At 47.7% G+C, this 23,560-nt stretch overlaps 1 protein-coding gene across 5 annotated transcripts in view; it reads left to right on the top strand.

The window, feature by feature from the left end:
- Positions 1-23,306, top strand: part of plce1 (phospholipase C, epsilon 1) — a 619,267-nt gene extending 595,961 nt beyond the window's left edge. For all 5 annotated transcript variants that reach the window (XM_072479048.1, XM_072479049.1, XM_072479051.1 and 2 more), the window contains one exon: positions 20,239-23,306. The gene's annotated coding sequence lies outside the window, so the exon portion shown is untranslated. The remainder of the gene's footprint in view (positions 1-20,238) is intronic.
- The last annotated feature ends 254 nt before the right edge of the window (positions 23,307-23,560 follow it).

Raw genomic sequence — 23,560 nt, 5'->3', positions numbered from 1 at the left:
GACCCCGTTTGTGACGCCAAATGGGACCCTTAGGAAATGGTATAATCGCCCGTCTGCCTCGAAGGCTGTGTACTTGCGGTCACTTGGGCGGATGGGGAGCTGATGGTAGGCGGACATGAGGTCCACGGTGGAGAAGACTTTACATTGGGCAATCCGATTGACCATGTCGGATATGCGGGGGAGAGGGTACGCGTCTAGTTGTGTGTACCTGTTGATGGTCTGGCTATAGTCTATGACCATCCTTTGTTTCTCCCCTGTCTTCACTACTACCACTTGTGCTCTCCAGGGACTATTGCTGGCCTGGATTATGCCTTCCTTCAGTAGCCGCTGGACTTCGGACCGAATGAAGGTCCGGTCCTGGGCGCTGTACCGTCTGCTCCTAGTGGCGACGGGTTTGCAATCCGGGGTGAGGTTCGCAAACAAGGACGGGGGTTGCACCTTGAGGGTTGCGAGGCCGCAGATAGTGAGTGGGGGTATTGGGCCGCCGAATTTTAAGGTAAGGCTCTGTAGATTGCACTGGAAATCTAATCCCAGTAATGTGGGGGCGCAGAGTTGGGGAAGGACGTGTAGCTTGTAGTTTTTGAACTCCCTCCCCTGCACCGTTAGGGTAACTATGCAGAAACCTTTGATCTGTACGGAGTGGGATCCTGCAGCTAGGGAAATCTTTTGTGCGCTGGGATAGGTGGTCAAGGAACAGCGTCTTACCGTGTCGGGGTGGATAAAGCTCTCCGTGCTCCCGGAGTCGACTAGGCATGGTGTCTCGTGCCCGTTTATTAGCACCGTTGTCGTCGTCGTCTGGAGTGTCCGGGGCCGAGCTTGGTCGAGCGTTATTGAAGCGAGACGTGGTTGTAGTAGTGGAGCGTCTTCCTCGAACCCCGTGGAGCCGTCGACACTGGGGTCCGTTGTTGCCGTCCAAGATGGCATCGGGGATGAACAAAATGGCTGCCCCATACATCGCACATGGCTGGGGGGTCACAAGATGGCGGCGGGGGTGGACAAAATGGCCGCCCCCATGCGTCGTACAGGTCTGGGGTGGTCCAAGATGGCGGCGCCCTTCCTCCTCTCGTGGTGGCAGGGACCCAAAATGGCGGCGTCTGCGGGTCGCACATGGGGCGCTGGGGGGGTTGGGGAGCGTTAGGAATGCGCGGGGCTCCCTCATCTCTGGGGACAGCGGTGGTCGGGACCCAAATTGGTAGCGCCGGCGGGTCATACGTGGGGCGCGGGGGGGGGGGGGGGGGGGGGTTGGGGGGCGTTAGAGCCGCGCAGAACTCCCTCTTCTCCGGGGAGAGCGGTGGTCGGGACCCAAAGTGGCTGCGCCTGCGGGTCGTACATGGGGCGCTGGGGGGGGGGGGTTGGGGAGCGTAAGCGGCGTGCAGGGCTCCCTGTTCTCCCGGGACAGCGGCGACCTCGCGGGACCGGCACACAACCGCGAAATGGCCCTTTTTCCCACAGCTCTTGCAGATTGCTGCGCGGGCCGGGCAGCGCTGCCGGGGGTGTTTCGCCTGGCCGCAGAAATAGCAGCGGGCGCCCCCAGTGCGACTTGGCGTTTGGACCGCGCAAGCCTGTGGGGTGTCCGGGGGGGGGGGGGGTGGGTTTGTCGCGACGGGTACGTACGGAGCCCAATGGGCTGCCGCGCGGTCGGGGCCGTAGGCGCGGGTATTACGCGCAGCCACGTCTAGGGAGGCTGCTAGGGCCCGTGCCTCTGAGAGTCCTAGCGACTCTTTTTCTAGAAGCCTTTGGCGGATTTGGGAGGAGTTCATACCTGCCACAAAAGCATCGCGCATTAACATGTCCGTGTGTTCATTTGCGTTCACCGAAGGGCAGCTGCAGGCTCGTCCCAAAATTAGTAGCGCGGCGTAGAATTCATCTATCGATTCTCCGGGACTTTGCCGTCTCGTTGCGAGTTGATAGCGAGCGTAGATCTGGTTTACCGGGCGGACATAGAGACTTTTCAGTGCTGCGAACGCCGTCTGGAAATCCTCTGCGTCTTCGATGAAAGAGAAAATCTCCGTGCTTAACCTCGAGTGCAGGACCTGTAGTTTTTGGTCTTCTGTGACCCGGCCGGTGGCCGTTCTGAGGTAGGCCTCGAAACAAGTCTGCCAATGCTTGAAAGCTGCTGCCGCGTTCACTGCGTGGGGGCTGATCCTCAGGCATTCCGGGATGATCCTGAGCTCCATAGTCCTTTCTAGGCACGCTTAATAAATTGTAGCGCACAAAGACTCCGAGAGACGAATAGTGAAGTCGATGAGGGTTTATTAAGCGTGTCTGTTCCCCCGCAGCTCGATAGTAGACTGGCCTGCGGGGGAGGACTCCGGCTTCTTATACTCCGCCTTCAGGGCGGAGCTAGAGGTCAACGGCCAACCAGGACCCGGGATCTGTCAGCCAGTGACATTAGGGCTTCCAGTCCCACATGACCCCTAATACATACTACCACATACATCAACCATCTTTATTTGAGCCTTCGTGTCATTTCACTTGCACAATTGCCAAATAGGAATAAAAATGTTTGTGGTTGGAATAATAATGAATTTAGGTGTAATTAAAAATTACTCTGAAATTTATACACATAATGCTGTCGACCAACCCTCTCCCAGAGAAATGAATCTCCCATCATCAGCAGTTTCATCTTCCCTTGTTTCCTAATGTTGCCAGTACTGCAGATTCCATACTGAAATTAAGGACCTGCAGATTAATTATGAAAAATCTATCAATCAGTCTTTCTGCGCCACAATTGATTTTTTTTGAGCTGTCAGCATTTTTGGGGAAAGTTATATCAACATTCCTTTTTAGCTGTTTGTTAGTCTGTCAGTTTTCTAGGTTGCCATGTATGGTTGCTTGGGATGTATAGGTACGTAAACTTATTTTGAAGAGATGATTGCATAATACAGTGCTGTTAACGCTCAATATGTCAACATTTTGCAGGGCATTTGGTCAGTGAAACGTTCTCTGCACCGTTTAGCACACTTTTAGAGTGTCCTCTACGTTAACAGTAATTAATCGATTGTCACATTTTGTGATTTTGTTTCACCATTTCACCCACAGAAAGGATATGAAAAAAAAACACCTTTACATATTGGGTTTTAAAAGTCTTTTTTTCATAAATATGCACAGAGAAAATAGTTGGTCAAAATGCTAATGAACTAAATGTTGATGTTCCTTCCCATTGATGGTTAATAGTTTGCAAGTGGTGAGTTGTCTTTAAATCAATAAACACCTCAAATCCACTGCATTAGAAAGTTTAGAATCCTTTAAGGCCATGCAGGCAGAGTGATTTGAAAACAAAGCCTGACAGGCAGTCCAGCAAATGCTGTGAGTCCATTTTCTAAAATGGATATTATCAAAGGCAAACTTTGGCAAGCATAGAGATTTAGCATTTAAGTGAATAGTTATGAGTAATTTTAAGTAAGGTAAATTTAGGCCGTTTATTTTGTTTGAACATATACAACCTCTACTAAATTAATTCAATTATCCCATGTACTTCCATGCTCTATGAAATAAAGGAGCTTAGCAATTTGAATTGGGTCTCAACTCACCAAATGCTTTTCATGGCTCACCTTTGTTAATTCTGAAGACTCAAGTTATTAGTTCAGATCATAAGCAGGTATTATTACTGCACCCCTCCCTTATATTAGTCTACTGTCAGATATTAGGCAAAATACCCGAAACATAAATGGCTGAGAATGCTGTATCTGATAGAATATCTAAAGTAAACTTGTAAACTCAACTTGTAACACACATTTAAAATAAGAGACTGCAAAACAAAAAATAGCATGAGGAGAATTTCATGCGATTGCATTAAAGAATAAATCAAAAACAGCAGGGGAAAATTAAACTTTTGAACTGAAACACTAAATTGAAATAGATCCCACCCACTCACTGTATAATTTCTGAAATTCAGTCCTTTTGTGAGTTGTGATCATGTCGTTTATTTTACACCACTGCACTCTTTTGAGAAGATACTGTGCAGACTTTTGACATTTTGTGTTTATTTGAAATCCAAAATTGGATGCATCAAAGAACAACAAAGAACAAAGAAATGTACAGCACAGGAACAGGCCCTTCGGCCCTCCAAGCCCGTGCCGACCATACTGCCCGACTAAACTACAATCTTCTACACTTCCTGGGTCCGTATCCTTCTATTCCCATCCTATTCATATATTTGTCAAGATGCCCCTTAAATGTCCCTATCGTCCCTGCCTCCACTACCTCCTCCGGTAGTGAGTTCCAGGCACCCACTACCCTCTGCGTAAAAAACTTGCCTCGTACATCTACTCTAAACTTTGCCCCTCTCACCTTAAACCTATGCCCCCTAGTAATTGACCCCTCTACCCTGGGGAAAAGCCTCTGACTATCCACTCTGTCTATGCCCCTCATAATTTTGTATACCTCTATCAGGTCGCCCCTCAACCTCCTTCGTTCCAGTGAGAACAAACCGAGTTTATTCAATCGCTCCTCATAGCTTATGCCCTCCATACCAGGCAAAATTCTGGTAAATCTCTTCTGCACCCTCTCTAAAGCCTCCACATCCTTCTGGTAGTGTGGCGACCAGAATTGAACACTATACTCCAAGTGTGGCCTAACTAAGGTTCTATACAGCTGCAACATGACTTGCCAATTCTTATACTCAATGCCCCGGCCAATGAAGGCAAGCATGCCGTATGCCTTCTTGACTACCTTCTCCACCTGTGTGGCCCCTTTCAGTGATCTGTGGACCTGTACTCCTAGATCTCTTTGACTTTCAATACTCTTGAGGGTTCTACCATTCACTGTATATTCCCTACCTGCATTAGCCCTTCCAAAATGCATTACCTCACATTTGTCCAGGTTAAACTCCATCTGCCATCTCTCCGCCCAAGTCTCCAGACAATCTAAATCCTGCTGTATCCTCAGACAGTCCTCATCGCTATCCGCAATTCCACCAACCTTTGTGTCGTCTGCAAACTTACTAATCAGACCAGTTACATTTTCCTCCAAATCATTTATATATACTACAAAGAGCAAAGGTCCCAGCACTGATCCCTGTGGAACACCACTGGTCACAGCCCTCCAATTAGAAAAGCATCCCTCCATTGCTACCCTCTGCATTCTATGGCCTAGCCAGTTCTGTATCCACCTTGCCAGTTCACCCCTGATCCCGTGTGACTTCACCTTTTGTACTAGTCTACCATGAGGGACCTTGTCAAAGGCCTTACTGAAGTCCATATAGACAACATCTACTGCCCTACCTGCATCAATCATCTTAGTGACCTCCTCGAAAAACTCTATCAAGTTAGTGAGACACAACCTCCCCTTCACAAAACCGTGCTGCCTCTCACTAATACGTCCATTTGCTTCCAAATGGGAGTAGATCCTGTCTCGAAGAATTCTCTCCAGTAATTTCCCTACCACTGAAGTAAGGCTCACCGGCCTGTAGTTCCCGGGATTATCCCTGCCACCCTTCTTAAACAGAGGAACAACATTGGCTATTCTCCAGTCCTCCGGGACATCCCCTGAAGACAGCGAGGATCCAAAGATTTCTGTCAATTTAACAAAATCTGGTTTGGACAATACAGGAAGAGAGGTGTACATTCAGCAAAGCACGTTTGACATGAAGTTACTTGTTGATGGCAGATCAGTCAGAAGCACAGAGCAAATGTAGAATTTGCTGCTGTTTGTATTTGACTAACCTGCATAATCCAGAAAGCTCTCTTTATTATTAATAGTAAGAAGTCTTACAACACCAGGTTAAAGTCCAACAGGTTTGTTTCGATGTCACTAGCTTTCGGAGCGCTGCTCCTTCCTCAGGTGAATGAAGAGGTATGTTCCAGAAACACATATATAGACAAATTGAGGTCATCCCCACACCCCCACTACTTGTCCTCAAACAACCGCGCAACCTCAAACGAACCATTGTTTGCAGCAAACTACCCAGTCTTCAGAACAGTGACCACGACACCACACAGCCCTGCCATGGCAATCTCTGCAAGACGTGCCAGATCATCGACATGGATACCACTATTACACGTGAGAACACCACCCACCAGGTACGTGGTACATACTCGTGCGACTCGGCCAACGTTGTCTACCTCATACGCTGCAGGAAAGGATGTCCCGAAGCGTGGTACATTGGCGAGACCATGCAGACGCTGCGACAACGAATGAACGGACATCGCGCAACAATCACCAGGCAGGAATGTTCCCTTCCAGTCGGGGAACACTTCAGCAGTCAAGGGCATTCAGCCTCTGATCTCCGGGTAAGCGTTCTCCAAGGCGGCCTTCAGGACGCACGACAACGCAGAATCGCCGAGCAGAAACTTATAGCCAAGTTCCGCACACATGAGTGCGGCCTCAACCGGGACCTGGGATTCATGTCGTATTACATTCATCCCCCACCATCTGGCCTGCGAAATCCTACCGACTGTCCTGGCTTGATGCAATTCACACCTCTTTAACCTGGGGTCACCCCATCTCTGGATCTGTAAAGATTTAATCACCTGCTAATGGTCGCATTCCAAGCATTGTTTGGCATCTTTGAATTTGTCTATATATGTGTTTCTGGAACATACCTCTTCATTCACCTGAGGAAGGAGCAGCGCTCCGAAAGCTAGTGACATCGAAACAAACCTGTTGGACTTTAACCTGGTGTTGTAAGACTTCTTACTGTGCTCACCCCAGTCCAACGCCGGCATCTCCACATCATGTTTATTATTAATGGTTCCAGGGAAAAACTCTTTTGCACATAATAAAGAATTTAATGCCTTACATTTAGCATTTTTTAACATACAAGGTCAAGGAGATCAGATGAGGAAAAGCCAAATATGGGCTTCCATATTGTGTAAAAATGGGAGACATCTTCCTTTCAATGAATGGCTGTCGTGATTCCTGTTCGCCCTTACTCCATCTGTTCTTGACTCATATTTTTATTAACCGTGCTAATGCTAAATGCCATTCGATTTTAATTTAATCTATCATATTAGACATTAATTCAGTATCCTTTAGTTTTAGAACTTTCTTTGAAGAGATAACAAATAGGTTAGACCAAGGAGAGCCAATGGATGTTATCTATGTTGACTTCCAAAAGGCCTTTGATAAGATGCCTCACGGGAGACTGCTGAGTAAAATAAGGGCCCATGGTATTCGAGGCAAGGTACTAACATGGATTGATGACTGGCTGTCAGGCAGAAGGCAGAGAGTTGGGATAAAAGGTTCTTTTTCGGAATGGCAACCGGTGACGAGTGGTGTCCCGCAGGGTTCAGTGTTGGGGCCACAGCTGTTCTCTTTATATATTAACGATCTAGATGACGGGACTGAGGGCATTCTGGCTACGTTTGCCGATGATACAAAGATAGGTGGAGGGGCAGGTAGTATGGAGGAGGTGGGGAGGCTGCAGAAAGATTTAGATAGTTTAGGAGAGTGGTCCAAGAAATGGCTGATGAAATTCAACGTGGGCAAGTGCGAGGTCTTGCACTTTGGAAAAAAGAATAGAGGCGTGGACTATTTTCTAAACGGTGACAAAATTCATAATGCTGAAGTGCAAAGGGACTTGGGAGTCCTAGTCCAGGATTCTTTAAAGGTAAACTTGCAGGTTGAGTCCGTAATTAAGAAAGCAAATGCAATGTTGTCATTCATCTCAAGAGGCTTGGAATATAAAAGCAGGGATGTACTTCTGAAGCTTTATAAAGCATTAGTTAGGCCCCATTTAGAATACTGTGAGCAATTTTGGGCCCCACACCTCAGGAAGGACATACTGGCACTGGAGCGGGTCCAGCGGAGATTCACACGGATGATCCCATGAATGGTAGGCCTAACATACGATGAACGTCTGAGGATCCTGGGATTATATTCATTGGAGTTTAGGAGGTTGAGGGGAGATCTAATAGAAACTTACAAGATAATGAATGGCTTAGATAGGGTGGATGTAGGGAAGTTGTTTCCATTAACAGGGGAGACTAGGACCCGGGGGCACAGCCTTAGAATAAAAGGGAGTCACTTTAGAACAGAGATGAGGAGAAATTTCTTCAGCCAGAGAGTGGTGGGTCTGTGGAATTCATTGCCACAGAGAGCGGTGGAGGCCGGGACGTTGAGTGTCTTTAAGACAGAAGTTGATAAATTCTTGATTTCTCGAGGAATTAAGGGCTATGGAGAGAGAGCGGGTAAATGGAGTTGAAATCAGCCATGATGAATGGTGGAGTGGACTCGATGGGCCGAATGGCCTTACTTCCACTCCTATGTCTTATAGAACAGTATTTTTAATCTAAATAAAATTTGAGCTGTTTACTTGGTTCAGCTTATTTAGATAGTGTATTTCAAATAATTTTCCTTTATTGTGGGATGTTAAATGAAAAATTCTTTCTTGCTTCCCTGAGCGAAGTCCTTTTTGGCATTTATGTAACAATTGATTTGTTTCTTTAAAAAGCTCAATTCAGGTTGATTAGGAGAACTTGTATACTGGTAATAGAAAATATGTAAAGAAATTACAGAATCCGTGTGAAAAATTGTTTTGACACTATTTTGTCCATTTATAAATCTCTAACATGAGAGTGGTATGAATAAAACAAAACACAGCTGTTTTGGCTCTGGTCCTCCCTCTGTCAAAGTTTACCAAACACTTTAGGCTGAAAACAGGCCCTCTTTAGAATGCACATTTCATAGCTAATGCGCTTCTAATCGATCTTTGAAGATAATGGTGCTTGCAATGGGCTAATTACCCATATTTCTAACCCAATGTCAGCAACATAGTCCAAGGTCAAATATAGCTCAAGCTCGATGGATAATAACCTTGTTATTACCTTGTTTATGGACACATGAATTAGGAGCAGAAGTAGGCCTTTCGACCCTTGAGCCTGCTCCACCATTCAATAAGGTCATGGTTACTATGATTGTGGCCTCAATGCCGCTACCCTACCTATCCCAGATACCCTTTGAATTGCTTGTTAGTCAAGAATCTATCCACTTCTGCCTCAAAACTATTCAATGATCCTGCCTCTACAGCTCTCTGGGAAAGAGAGGTCCACACATTCAGGACCATCTGAGACAAAAGAATTCTCCTTGTCTTGGGCTTAAATGGAAGACCCCTTATTTTTAGCCTGTGTGGCCTAGTTCTGGTGTCTCTAACAGGGGAAAGGATTTTTTTCAGAATTCACACTGTCAAACCCCTTCAGGATCGATGGGCAGGATTTAACCACCATGTTGCACCCGGTGCAAATCCGGGCCCACTGGTTAAATAGTGGGAATGGCCAAAATCAAGGGTGTGAATCAGTTTGCCATCTTACCGGCTCGCTCCCAATGGCGAGTTAAGGATCATTGACCCCAATTTGCATTAATTTCCATCTCATTAGCAACATTGAAGTTGAATTCCCTCCCAGGAATTAACCATCTCCCCAGTCGAGTAGCCTGTCCAGATTGGCATCCCCAAAGCGAGGAGCAGGGCTGTGTGCTGCCATGCTTTGGGTATTGACTGGGAGTGAGTGGTGAGGGAGCATTTAAAATCCCTAGCTCCTCTTTGTTAACGGTGAGTTGCTGAGGTGCGGGCCTGGGCAATCAGGCGGCAGGGCAACCAGTAATGGCAAGAAGCTCGTGGGGGCTCATTTTCAGCAGTAAGTGCTTTAAATACGGGCCGTGATTGTGCCAACGCGGCTGTTGAGAAAAACCCCACCAATTACATTTCGAAATATATCTGTTAAGTTGTGCCCGTTATGTTTTAATAGGATCACCTCTCATCCTTCTCTAAACTCCAATGGGTACAGGCCCAACCTGTGCATCTTTTTCGCATAAGATAACGCACCCTCACCCCAGTAATCAGTTCAGTGAACCTTCTCTGAATTCTTCTAATGCAATTACATCCTATCTTAAATATGGAGACCAAAACTGTGCACAGTGCTCTCGATCTGATCTCACCAATTCCCTGTACAGCTGTGGCAAAACATCCCTGCTTTTATATTCCATTCCCCTTGCAATAAACAGCAACATTGCACATGCCTTCCTATTATTTGCTGTATTTGCCTACTAACCTTTTGTGATTGGTGTACCAGGGCTGCTAGATCCCTCTGTGCCTCACACTTATGCAATCTCTCCATTTAGATGATTTGCTGCTTTTCTACTCTTCCTGTCAAAGTGGACAAGTTCACATTTCCCACATTATACTCCCATCTGCAAAATGTTTTGCCCACTCACTTAACCTCTTTGTCACTTTGTTATGTGACCAATGTTTGAGTTTACAGGAACTCATTCTGAATTAATTTCTGAAGTCTAAATTAGAACTCAGTGCGTGGGCTCCAAAGTGTATTTAGTATTGCTGCAGATAGACACAGGCTGTTGAAGCTTTCCGTCCTGTACGCATAGAATTTGGGACTGTTACCATCTTACAGAAAAAGTGGATTTGTATTCATTAAGAACTCGTGGCTCAATTTGATTCTAGGGCAAGGATTTTCATCCCCATTTTTGGAGATGGGAATGGGGGCGGAAATCCAGCAGGAATCCCGAAACGGTTTTCACACCGGCAGGATTTCCTTGCTGGATTGTCCCCACCAATAACGAAACAGGGTTCCCACCATGATGACAGGAACTCCGATTTAAATACATTTTAATATGATTTGTAGCCTTGTTAAATGTGAACCTGGTGAACACGACTTGCTGGGGGCGCAGAGATTAGTACAGCCCCTAGGGTGGAGGGTTATGCCTGGGCAGTACACGGGCATTGTCTGGGCACTGCCCCATGGCACTAGGAGGGCAGTACTGGGGGTGGGTTCCTTAGGGGAGGTCCATTGGGGGGGGGGGGGGGGGGGCACCCGTTCTTTTTGTTTTATTTCTCTTGAAGGCAGAAGTTGCTGATGGGGCGGGGTTTGGCTTGGGACCCGCCTCCTGTATTTTTTTCAAGTTTCGAAAAATATAGCGGAAAAACCGGTCAGTGGAGCAGGCAGGCTACTCACCGCCTTTCCTGCTAAATGCAACATTTAGTTCGGGACATTGTTCCATTCATTCAGTTTCAGTTTATTGTTTATCTGTTACATTTGCAATAGTTCCCTTTTCTCTCAAGTCTTTGAATGCTGTTACCTCAGATGTATGTCCATCTCTCCTGCATTTCCCTTTTGAATCATGTCAATTAGGTTTTCACCTCTCTCACAGCACAGATACGGCCTCAAACCCTCCCCACTCTCTGTGCCTGTAATATAGTGTTCCTCCTCAGCCTCACTGCATCCTTTGGCATGGTCGATCACAGCATTCCTTCACCAATGACTCTTCTCAATGTTTACTGAGGTGAGAATGACGTGATCAGAGCCAGAACATCGGGTGGAATTATCCGACCTCCCGCCGGGTCGGAGAATCGCTGCGGCGCCTGGACGCCATTCTCCGATGCTTTGCAAAACGGGCGCCCGCGCATGGCGCTAGGCCACTCGGAGAATCGGTGGAAACGGTCGCAGCGGCGACTCTCCGCTGGAGCAGAGATTCTCTGGGTCGGATGGGCCAAAGTCCCGCTGGTGTGACCGGATGTCACGCCGGTGCCGTCCTAAGAGGGTATAAAGCAGCGTCAGCCAGCACGAAGACGTGAAGCGAGCCCTGGGGGGGGGGGGGGGGGGGGAGCACAGGAAGTGGAGCGGCACAGCCGTGTCTGCGGGATGTGTGGGGGAGGCGGCCGGGGGCCCACACATCCGGGGGGGGGGCACACATCCGGGGGTGGGGAGTGGCCCACATATCCGGGGGTGGGGGGTGGCCCACACATCCGGGGGTGGTGGGTGGCCCACACATCTGGGGGTGTTGGGGGAGGGGGCCACACATCTGGGGGTGGGGTGGGGTGGGGGGGCGGCCCAAACATCCGGGGGTGGGGAGGTGGCCCAAACTTGTGGGGGTGGGGGGGCACACATCCGGGGATGGGGGTGGGCGCACACATCCAGGGGTGGAAGTGGGCCTACACATGGGGGGGTGTTGGGGGAGGGGGCGCACACATCCGGGGCTGGGGGTGGGGGGGGCACACATCCGGGGGTGTTGGGGGAGGGGGCGCACACATCCGGGGGTGGGGGGGCCCATACATCCGGGGGTGTTGGGGGAGGGGGGGTTCTGTACGTACACTGGTATAACACTGGCTGCAACTGGATACAGCATAGATCAAAAAGATACTCCAGACCTTGAAGTTAGTTCAATCAGGTTTATTGAACTAATAGCACAGTTAGCACAGTTCTCTGTGAGTTCGACTCTCTGCTAACTTAAGTGTGGTTACTCTGTTTGACTGAACCAGACTAGCTCTTAGCCACGTGGTGGGGGTGTGAGATTGTAACAACACCCTTGACTGACTCTCTAGATGTTCATCAGTGGAAAGAGGCGGAGTGTGAGTGCCTCTTGTCTTTTATAGTCAGATCCCACCCCTGCCTGCTTATTGGTCATGTCCTGTTCTCTGTGTCCATTAGCTGCTTGTCTGTATATCATTATGTGTGTCTACATATCATGACATCTCCCCTTTTTTTAAATGTTTGGATGACATATGTGAATGTATTTACAAGAATAGGCCAATATTAACATATATACATGCAGTGGATGTGAACATATGTACATGTGAAAACAGCCGTCTAATGCGAGAACACAAAACATAGCAAACAGAACAAATGTTCATAAGTCCAGTCTCTGTGGCTTGCGTCTGGGCGGGATTGAAGACTGACTGGTGACCTCATGAGTTGAGGTATCAGGAGGTGACAAAACAACAGAAGGAAACGGAGAAGAATGTGGTTGCGGGCAGGCAACGTTGCGCAGTGTCCGTCTGTTTCGCCGCACAACAGAACCATCAGCCAGACGAGCGGGGGACAGCCTGTCAAACAACGACAGCTGGAGCTGACCCAGCCTCCATCAGGGATCTTGACCCGAACAGTGTCTGACGTGGATAACATGGGCAAATCGGTGGCATGAGCATCATAGCCCTGTTTTTGCCAGTCTCAGAGTTGCTGCACCTTCTGCAGGTTGGGCACGTGAATGGCTGGAAGTATCGTTCGCAGGTCCCTGTTCATCAGGAGTTGAGCCGGCGACATGCCAGTGGACAGTGGGGTCGCCCTGTACGCAAGCAGCGCAAGGTGAATGTCAGACGCAGAACCCGTGGCCTTGCAGATGAGCTGCTTCACAATGTGCACCCCTTTCTCAACTTTTCCGTTTGACTGTGGATAGTGTGGGCTGGAAGTGACGTGTTTTCACTGATACGACTGGGCAAACAGAGACCATTCATGGTTGCTGAAGCATGGGCCATTGTCACACATGACAGATACCATGCCTGGAGAACGTCTCCTTGGAGGCCTTGATGACGGTCCGAGATGTGAGGTCTGAGAGCTTCACGACTTCAGGGTAATTGGAAAAGTAATCAATGATCAACACGTAATCACGACAATTTGCATGAAAGAGGTCGATGCCAAACTTGGACCACAAAGAGGTTTCGATTTCATGCTGCTGAAGTGTCTCCTTACTCTGCGCTGGCTGGAAGTGTTGACAGGTCGCACAGTTAAGGACCATGTTTGCGATGTCCTGGCTGATCCCGGGCCAGTAGACAGCCTGCCTGGCTCTGCGCCTGCACTTTTCCACACCCAGGTGGCACACATGGGTTTGACGGCGCACCAAGCTCTGGAGACTGTGTGGAATTACAATCCGGTCCAGTTTGAGCAGGATGCCATCAACCACCGTCAGGTCGTCCTTTACATTGAAAAATTAAGGCACTGCCCTTTTTGCCAGCCATTGGCGAGGTGTTGCATAACACGCTGCAAGAGGGGGTCTTTGGCTGTCTCCTCGTGGATTTTTAAGAGCTGCTCTCTCAGAGGATCAGAGTGAACTTCAAACACGATTTTGTCTCTGATCATGGAGTCAGCAATATCACCAAAGTTGTAGGACAACGCTAGCAGGCAGAGGCTAGTTAAGAAGGCACTGAAAGATTTATCTTTACCTTGAAGACATTGTTTGAATATGTAGCGCTCAAAGATTTCATTGATGTCCACTTCATAGTGACTATCGAACTTGTCCAGGATGGTCTGAAACTCTGTCTTGTCCTGGCCTTCGGTGAAGTTAAACGAGTTGAAGAGTTCGATGGCTTGATCACCCGCTGTTGAGAGGAGAAGCGCAATCTTTCTTGCATCAGACGCAACCTCGAGGTCTGAGGCTTCGATGTACAGCAGAAACTTTTGCTTGAATAGCCGCCAGTTGGCACTGAGATTGCCAGAGGTCCTGAGCTGGGGAGGAGCCTGAATCTTCTCCATGGTGCTGGGATACATTTGCTGGTCATCGCGTAATGGACTGAGGTAAGCGTCCCTCACACGCACTGGCACACAGTCCCCGCCCGCATCGGAACAGAGTACAGAGGCAGCTCACATAGGTGTGGAATGTTTAATAACAGACGTCCTGTACATGTGCCCTAGCCCATCTAACTATTCTGTGCCCTGCACCCGTGCCAACTTACTCATCAGTGTCCCCCTTTCTGGCCTTACAGGCCCTATGACTAAGTCTCGGTGTTCCCCGAGACGGTACAGCAGAACTGGAGGTGGTCTCTTGTGATTCCTGCCCAGTGACTTTGGCGGCCGTTTCCTGGGGCAGCCCGGCCTGGATGGGCCAGGCTGCACCTCGGGCAATTGGGATTGCGCGGTGCCACCCTGTTCTGCCCGCTGCCCACTAGATGCAACAGGGATGGTAGGAGAGGGGGGGGGGGGGGGGGAATGGGGGAGTCCAAGGTGGCGCGCCATTCCGGCAACCCCCCTGCAGGGGGAGCCGGAACGGGCCCCAGCACGTCCTCCACCCTCTGAGTGCCCGGTGGTCCCTGGGGCTCTCCATGGGATGGGGCTGCGAGCGGATCCAGCACCCGGGGCACTACCATCACCTGGCGCTGCCAGTCCTGGAGACCCGCGCTGGTATCGACCAGGGTCTGGACGTTCGCAGCCATGGAGCTCAGGGAGTTCGCCGTCCCTGTCTGGCTCTGTACAACGCCATCCATCACCTGGGCAATGGTGCTGATGCTCTCAGCGATGGCCTGCTGGGACTGGGCCATGGCCTACTGAGACCGGGCCATGGCCTACTGAGACCAGGTCAGGTTGTTGTGCGCCTCTGCAATGTTCAGCTGGCCCTGGCTCATGGCTACCTCTCAGACGGCAGCCCTGTCCTGGGCCGTGGAGGCCGCGTGCACAGACAGCCCCAGGCCTTGCAAACTCAGTCTCGTGCCCGACACCGTCGCAACCATTGTCTCCACCGCGGACGCCACCCGTGGGGTGTTGGCCTGTGTGCCACTCATGACCTGCACCATTTCCTGCTCCTGGACGCGGATGCACCCCTGCACTTGCGTCTGCAGGTGCTGGAAACCGGCCGTCACCTTCTCACGCCCCGGGTCCCTGACTGCATCGGGTCTATGGGTGGGCGGGGGAACCCCGGTACCCGGGACCCGTCTGGGCGGCAGGTGTTTGCCGGGGCTGGACTGCCCTCCGACCGTCCGGCCACTCGGCTGCTCCTACCTCCACGTGCTGTACCAGATCGGCTGTGTGGTGCGCACCGGTTAGTGTCCCAGAAGCCTCATTACTAAAATAAATGGCCAACTGAGGTGACAGTATCTGCAGTGGTGGAGGGTGCAGGGAACAGCTGTGATGCAACCTCGGTGTCTTCATCGAACCTGCGGTCAGGGTACCCTGGGGTGCCATGTCCCGTATGTCCGTCACCTCCGTGGTGGTGTCGTGTTGTGTTCTTTCATGTTTGTCTGTCCCCTGTGTGCTAGTGTCCTGTGTCGTCGTGTTGTGCCTGTCTGTCCCCCGTGTGCCTGTGTCGTCGTGTTGTGTCTGTCTGTCCTGTGTGCTGGTGTCCTGGGTCGTCGTGTCGCCACTGGACTGGGCCAGAGGGCTGTTGTTAGAGCTGCCTTCCCCATCGCTGCCAGAGTCCCTGTGGGCTCGGCGCCAGGCGCTGGCCGGGGGCGGTGTAAGCCTGATGCACCCAGTTGATCTGCGTCGGCTGGCCGTCCAGGTGCTGGATGCAGGCGGTGTCTGCCAGGTGCTCCGGGTCGGACTGCGCGTGGCCTGCAACACATCATACATCATCATGGTTAGGCAGGTGGAGGGGTGTGTGGGTTGCGGTACGGGGTGAGGGGGGATTGTTGAGGGGAAACGGCTGGGGGTAGTGTGCTGAGGGGAAAGGGGCCAGGCAGGGGGCGGTTCTCATTTGGTGGTGCTTCCCCAATCTCGTCATGGGCAATCTCCCGGTCCTCGGGAGCACCAGCTATGTCCAGTGCCCTCTGCTCGTGAGGGGCCGCAAGTCAGGTTCACCCCCTCCGGTTCGGGCACGCTCGCGCTGGTTATGGGCGCTCTTCTGTTTGGGGGGGGGGGGGGAAATGACAGCGTTAGGCGGTTTGATGCATGCGGTTGGATCTATGTTGGCATGGGTGCACAGGGCACATGGCCAACACGGCTTGCATGGGTGGCTGCAGCCATGCGGGTCACGGCTGTGTTTGTACTGTCCCCCTGGGGAGGAGGTGGGTGTTACATGTGCGGGGTAGGGGGGTTGGTGCCATGGGCACATTGCTGGGTACTCGCCCTTGCTGCCCTCAGTAGGTTGTTGAGCTTTTTGCGACACTGCTCGCCAGTCCTGGGTGTCAATGCGCTGGCACTGACGGCTGCGCACACCTCCCTCCACAGACGCCGGGCCACGTTGGGCGGGACCCTTTGGCCGGGTCCAGGGTACAGATGCCATCTCCTCTCCTCGAGGGCATCCAGGAGCGTCTCCAGGTCGTGGTCGGTGAACCGGGGCGCTGCTATGCGTGTCGCCATGTTGCTCCATCGGCAACCTGTGCGCTTGCGTCGCCTTGTGTGCGACGCTGCTCTGAGGCCACGCCCCCACGCTTCTCACCGCGCCCCTGCTGGCCCCCTTGTACGGTGCATAATGTGGTCCTGGAACGGGCGGCGACCGCGGAGTGAAACACTCCTGCTTTGGCGCCGGCACTCTGCCGGCAGAGTGGAGAATCACGCCCATCTTTTCCTCCCTGTACTTCACTTCTGGTATGCTGCTCGAATGCATCCAGTCTCCCTCCTCTACTCGCTGACCCTAGCCAATGCCATCTGACATGGTGTATATCTGACATCTGTACGCTGATGCTACCCAGCTCTCACCTCTACACCACGGGGCAGCACGGTAGCACAGTGGTTAGCACAACTGCTTCACAGCTCCAGGGTCCCAGGTTCGATTCCGGCTTGGGTCGCTGTCTGTGCGGAGTCTGCACATTCTCCCTGTGTCTGCGTGGGTTTCCTCCAGGCGCTCCAGTTTCCTCCCACATTACAAAGATGTGCAGGTTAGGTGGATTGGCCATGATAAATTGCCCCTTAGTTTCCAAAAAAGGTTGGGTGGGGTTACTGGGTTACGGGGATAGGGTGGAGGCATGGGCTCGGGTGCTCTTTCCAAGAGCTGGTGCAGACTCGATGGGCCGAATTGCCTCCTTCTGCACTGTAAATTTTATCTCTTTGACTCCTAAGCTGCCTCTGTGCACCATGTATTCAACACACCTGGATCCTGCTCTCTACACCCCTCTAGCTCTCCACTTCCATCTTCTTACTTAAGAGCCTTCCAAAAACCCACCTCTTTGATTGAGATTTCTGTTATCTCACCTTTCCTTCGGTGGCATGGCATCTATTTTTCAAAATGCTCTTGAAGAAAACTATTGGGCGGGTTTCTCCGTTGTTCAATGCCAAAATCTTATTTGGTGATCGGGCAGAGAACCACCGTTTGCGACCAAATCGGGGTCGGTGCCGGTTTTCAGATGCTCCGCCCCCTCCAAACATTTGGACCTGAATGGCCGGGTTCATGGTCGCATGTGCACACGGTGACAACCTGCAGTGGTCGCACCGTACAACATGGTACCGGCCAAATAGTGTCCGGACAACCCCCCCACCAGTCCCCCCAGCCCCCTCTGCCAGCAGCACGGCACCCACCAACTCTGGCAGGGCAGGACACAGTCCACAACCGCCACGCTGGGTTGATAAACTCAGACCACACGCGACCTCCGCAGTCAGGGACTCAGTCCATTGGGGATGGAGCATCGGGGAGAACCTCAAAATGACGTGCTAACGGCGTGCGGCACGCGCCTCGATGACACCAATAGAGAGGCACAGACAGGGAATTACAGAGTATGGAGCTTTGACAGCCAAAGGCAATGATCACCAATGGCGTTTAAACCTGTCGATGCTCAAGAGGCCAGAATTAAAGAAGCGCAGATAGCTCAGAGGATTGTGCAGGCTGGAGGAGGTTATTGAGATAGGGTGGGGTGAGGTCATGGGAGGTATTTGGAAACGAGGATAAAAATTTTAAAATCACAATGTTGCTTGACTGGGATTGGAGTAGGTCAGCGAACCCAGGGGTGATGGGGGAATGACTTATTGCAAGTAACGAGACAAAGTTTTGAATTAAGTCAAGTTCACAGAGGGTAGAATGTCGGAGACTAGCCACCAGTTGAATGAGCGTTTCAGCAGCGCAAACTGTGCAATATTATTGATGTGGAAATGGGGGATATCAGTGATTGTTATATTTATTCAGTAGAATGGCCTTTACCCAAAGAGTGGTGAGAATATGGTTGAAGCAAATCGTGTAGATGCTTTTAAGGGGAAACTATACAGGCATATAAGGGAGAAGGAAATAGAGGGTTACAATGGTAGATTTAGAAGAAAAAAAAGATGCAAGGAGGCTTGTGTGAAGCTTAAAGACCAGCATGGACTAGATGCATTGATTGGCCTGTTTCTGTGCTGTATAGCCTATGTAATATACAACTCCAAGTTGAGCTTTTTAGCATAGATCTGTACCAGGTTAAGAGACAGGTTTATTCTCCAATATTTGCAGGGGAAAGGATGGAGTCAGGTAGCTAGGGAACACAGCTTGGAGCAGGACCGGAAACAATGGCTTTAGTCCTCTTCGTATTTTATGGGAGAAAATGTCTCATCCAGTAATGGATGTTGGATACGCAGTCTGATACTTTAACAACATTGTCATGATATACAGACAGGCAGCTAATGAACACAGAGAACAGGACATGACCAATGTGCAGGCAGGACACTCAGGGGTGGTATCTCACTATAAAAGGCACGAGGCACTTTCCACAGATAGACATCTAGAGAGTACATCAGGGTTGATCAGAAGCATCACACCCAGCACGTGGCTTAGAGCAGACTGATTTAGTTAGACTGAGTTACTACAGTTAGATTAGCAGGAGAGTCAAACTCATTTAAGAACTGTGTTAATAGTTCAATAAACATATTGAACTTATTACAAAGTCTGGACCTTCCTTTGTCAAAGCATACATCAAGGAAGCAGCTTATGCTACACGAAGAAGCATAACACGACAAACATCAGAAGAATCGAGCCAGGTGTTGGTGAGGTGAAACTAGGCGTGAAAACTACATGTGAAAACACTGAGCATTTGGATTATTTCTTATCTATGTGCAGGCAGCATATAGGAAACAAATAGGAAGGGCCTAAAGATCGATCCTTTGGCATCACCAGAGATAACAATGCAGGAACAGGAAAAGAAACCATTCCAATTGACTATGACTAGATAGAGAAGTGTGGAATGGAGTGAGAGCAGTGCCATCCAGCTGCATGGCAGGGGAAAGACATTGGGGGAGGATGGCGTGGGTAACTATGTCAAGGTCATGTTAGTTTATTTTACAACTTATTTCCAATAATAGCTTTTGACTATCACTGAATTTATTCTTTTGCACATTCCTGCCGAATGGAAATTATAGCTTACACGAGTGATATTTTCAGTGTAACATACTTTTCCCTATCTGTGCAAGACCAAACAAAATGTTTCCAATCTTTACATTGTAGCACATATTCTAATTAAAAGCATTTATCCCTCTGCTGCTTCCAAGGCCACCATTTTGATCTCCTCTTACAGATTCCTACCATAGTTTTTGAGGACCACAACTCAGAAAAGTACTGCTGGAGTCCTAAGCTAAAAATGTTATTTATCTATTTATTATTCAGCTATTTAGAAGATGGTTAGCATCCATATACCCACCTCAGGACCCGCAAATCTGTAATCAGACCATTTCTCCCATACTAGATATTGTAAATTAGGACCTTATTTTTTAAAAAATGATCTGAAATATCTTGTGTGCTACAAATGTATCATGAAGTACAAATTTGGGATAAAAATGAAAACCACATTGTACGTTATTAATTGTATTTTTTTTTTTTACATATGACAGTTTGCATTGACAATTCTTTATGGTTCTTAAACCTTATTTGTGGTCTAAAATTTTAAAAATATCCCTTTTCTCACAGGTTGTTGTAAAATGGACCTCAATAATTCTTCTGTAGTACTGTGCCAAAATGAAACACAGGAACTTGTAGCCAATGCTGGAGAAAACCATAAAGACTGTAACATCAGTCCTCCCAGTGTACTGCTCTTCTGAAAAACTGGAAACTGCACAAATAACTTTTCTAAGAAACAAAATCCAGTCGTTGGAACAGAACAGATCAACTGACGCAGGTGACACACAGAAAAATGGGTCAGCATTCCAGACAAGCTGGGCTCATTGCGATGTACTTTATTTTAACGAGAGGGCATGTGAGCAAACAACCACCAATACTGTCGGACCTTTCAGACATGAGCGGGATGTTGTCTTCAGTTTGACTAGGTATGGAGATATGCAGGTACACCCTAAGAACTTGTCAAGTTGTGAGTTGTAATACATGTGCACTTTCCTAATTACTTATTTGAAGGTTTTAAAGGTACCTATATGCTTTTGGTACCAGGATCATGCTAGAAGCCAGCTTTGGTAGTAACATTAAGCTAAAGTGTCCCACAAACTTACTTCTTTTTGTTGATGTTTACAAGATAAGTTACATTTGAGATAGGTATGATAAAATGTGCTGGATCCATACATAATATCTGATGAAAAGCAGTGTTCGTACAGAAGCTAATGATGTAATTTTACTGCAGTAGAAAATCATGTAAATTTCTAGGTATATAAAACACTGTGCTATGTTTGTATTAAAATAATTATTAGATTGAATTATTTATTTAAGCAGAGATTTAACACTTCGCAGTTATATATTCTCATGTTTAAGTTCCAAGTGGTAAGCTTATTTTGATACTATATAGAACACAACTTTTAATTATTTTTATTTACAATTGCCTACTTTCACACACATATCTGACAACTGTGTGTAGATATATATATATGTGTGTATTTGAATTTTTCTTGTGAAAAATGAAATCAAACAGGAAAAAGAATTTCCCGAAGGTTTTTCTCCCCTTAATTGCTGACCATGTACTTTAATGCATTATGTGCCGAGGACGAAAAAAAAATCAATGTGCAAAAAATGCAATGTTTTGGCAACTTCTGTGTCCCTACATTACTTGTAATGGGGTGGTTAAGCAACTGTGGTGTCTAAATGCTTCACTAAATCAGTTGTGACTGAAACACAGAAGACTATGTTCAAATAGAGCTACAGCAGTGACATATTAATAAGTTGACCACACGACCCACTATGGTTAGGTGTAAAAACACCTAACCTAACCTACCAATAGCAACAGATGCTGATAGAAAGAAGTTCCTCTTCTTACAGTACCGGCAGCTTATTTTTTCATGTGCCTGACTGGGCAATAACAAATCAACTCTGCAGCTCCAACAAGAGAATATGACAGTAACTTATTAAACTGGTAATGCGTTAAGTAAATTGGTGAGATGTTTAAGAATAAAATCTAGAAACAGTCTTTAGCTGTTTCAACATTTAGTCTGAACTTGCCTCTTAAAGGGTTTTAATTTTTTTTCTGCATTTTCGTCCATACATTATAAACTACAACACGGTAGCACAGTGGTTAGCACTGTTGCTTCACAGCGCCAGGGTCCCAGGAGTCTGCACGTTCTCCGTGTGTCTGCGTGGGTTTCCTCCCACAAGTCCCGAAAGACGTGCTGTTAGGTAATTTGGACATTCTGAATTCTCCCTCTGTGTACCCGAGCAGGCACCGGCATGTGGTGACTTTTCACAGTAACTTCATTGCAGTGTTAATGTGGGCCTACTTGTGACAAATATTATTAAAAGCCTAAGAAAGCTTAAGGGAAGAACTAATATTCCCATTTTGCTGAATATTATTAATATTTCTGCTCTAAATTATCTCAAACTCTGCTAGAAGACCCAGTTAGAAATGAACTTGTCTAATTAATAATTACTGGTGTAGATGAAAATGGCCTAGTTTTAGTTGAACGGTGTTGCCAACACATCAGCATAGTTGCCAGATATGCCATATAGCCACCACTCAATGCAGTTCATTGTACTTTCAATATAACTCGCTCATCTACCGTCCTCTCTTATATGTTCCATGGAGGTTGATTTATTTTTTTGAAAAAAAAATATTTGTTGCAGCTAGTTCACAGTTGGTTTGATTTTACATTTCCTCAAATCTCAGTAATTATTTATTTATTTCTCTTTGAATTTTTGTTAAAATCACACTGAGATACAAGTGACAATTATCACAATCATATAAGATTCCTGATTAACTCAATGAACAGCGTTGCTGAATGAATGCTCCTTACTGGTATTGAACGGTGGAATTTTACTTGGTTTCATGTGACCAACACATGTTCTCTGTCTATAGGATTTGTTTTGTTTTCCTTACTGATCGCTGCTCGGTCTCAATAGAAGCTTTGTGCTTCTTACATCATGGATTAGTTTCCCCCCATATTAACTATGTTTTTTTACGCTGTTTATTAATTAACCTTTTTCCTTAAGTCTGTTGTTTTAAACGTATATTTTCAGAAGGTCAGTGAAAGCCAGTTGAAACAAGTTTAAATGGCACACTTTTAAGCCACTTGTACTTATGAACATACACATGTAATAGAGCCCATGTATGTGGCACAAATGTTTGTGCCCCAAATTGATTTCAGGCTCATTCCAGGTGATGTCAGAGTACATTCACTGGGCATTTACTTAAAAAAGCTGGTAAGTATATGGTCTTAAGTTTTGTAAATACTACAGTTGAACTGTATAATGCCTTTTCTTTGCAGTGAATGTTTTATTTATCAGATTGAACTATTGGGTAAATACTAAAGTAAATTACTATCGTCAGCAATTGTGTCCATGAAATCCACAATTCACCTATTAACTTTACTTTATTTAGTTCTATCGATATGCAAAGAACATGTCATGATTACTGAAGGTGTTGGTATTCTGAGAATTCTGTTTTTAAGAGTTGAAACATTGTGCCAAATGTCATTTTTTTAATACAAATCATGTTTTCAGATTGTATATGAATTGTGTTGTGAATTAATGTTGGATGTATTTATATCTATAAACTTACTTTGAATATGTGTATTAATGTTGAATTCACCAGAATAAATATCAAATTGGATCATGTTTAAGAACAAGTTGTCTGAGTTTACTTGATCAGTAGAGATCAGACTGAAACGCTTCAGCACAAAATCAAAGATGGTTTCACAAACAGTTTGGTACATTTCTCTACCTAACTTTCCTCAAAATTACATACAGCCTTTTCAATCTCTAGATAAACCGCAATGGCTCAGATCTTCCAGGCTTGTGCTGGACGTATGCCAGAGGATGCTTTGGGGACCCTCTCAATGAAAGGACTCCATGGGAATTG

Source organism: Scyliorhinus torazame, chromosome 16 (assembly GCF_047496885.1).
Source record: "Scyliorhinus torazame isolate Kashiwa2021f chromosome 16, sScyTor2.1, whole genome shotgun sequence".
Lineage (NCBI taxonomy): Eukaryota > Metazoa > Chordata > Chondrichthyes > Carcharhiniformes > Scyliorhinidae > Scyliorhinus > Scyliorhinus torazame.
Note: the sequence above shows the minus strand (reverse complement) of the source record. Positions and strands in the feature narration are given on the sequence as shown.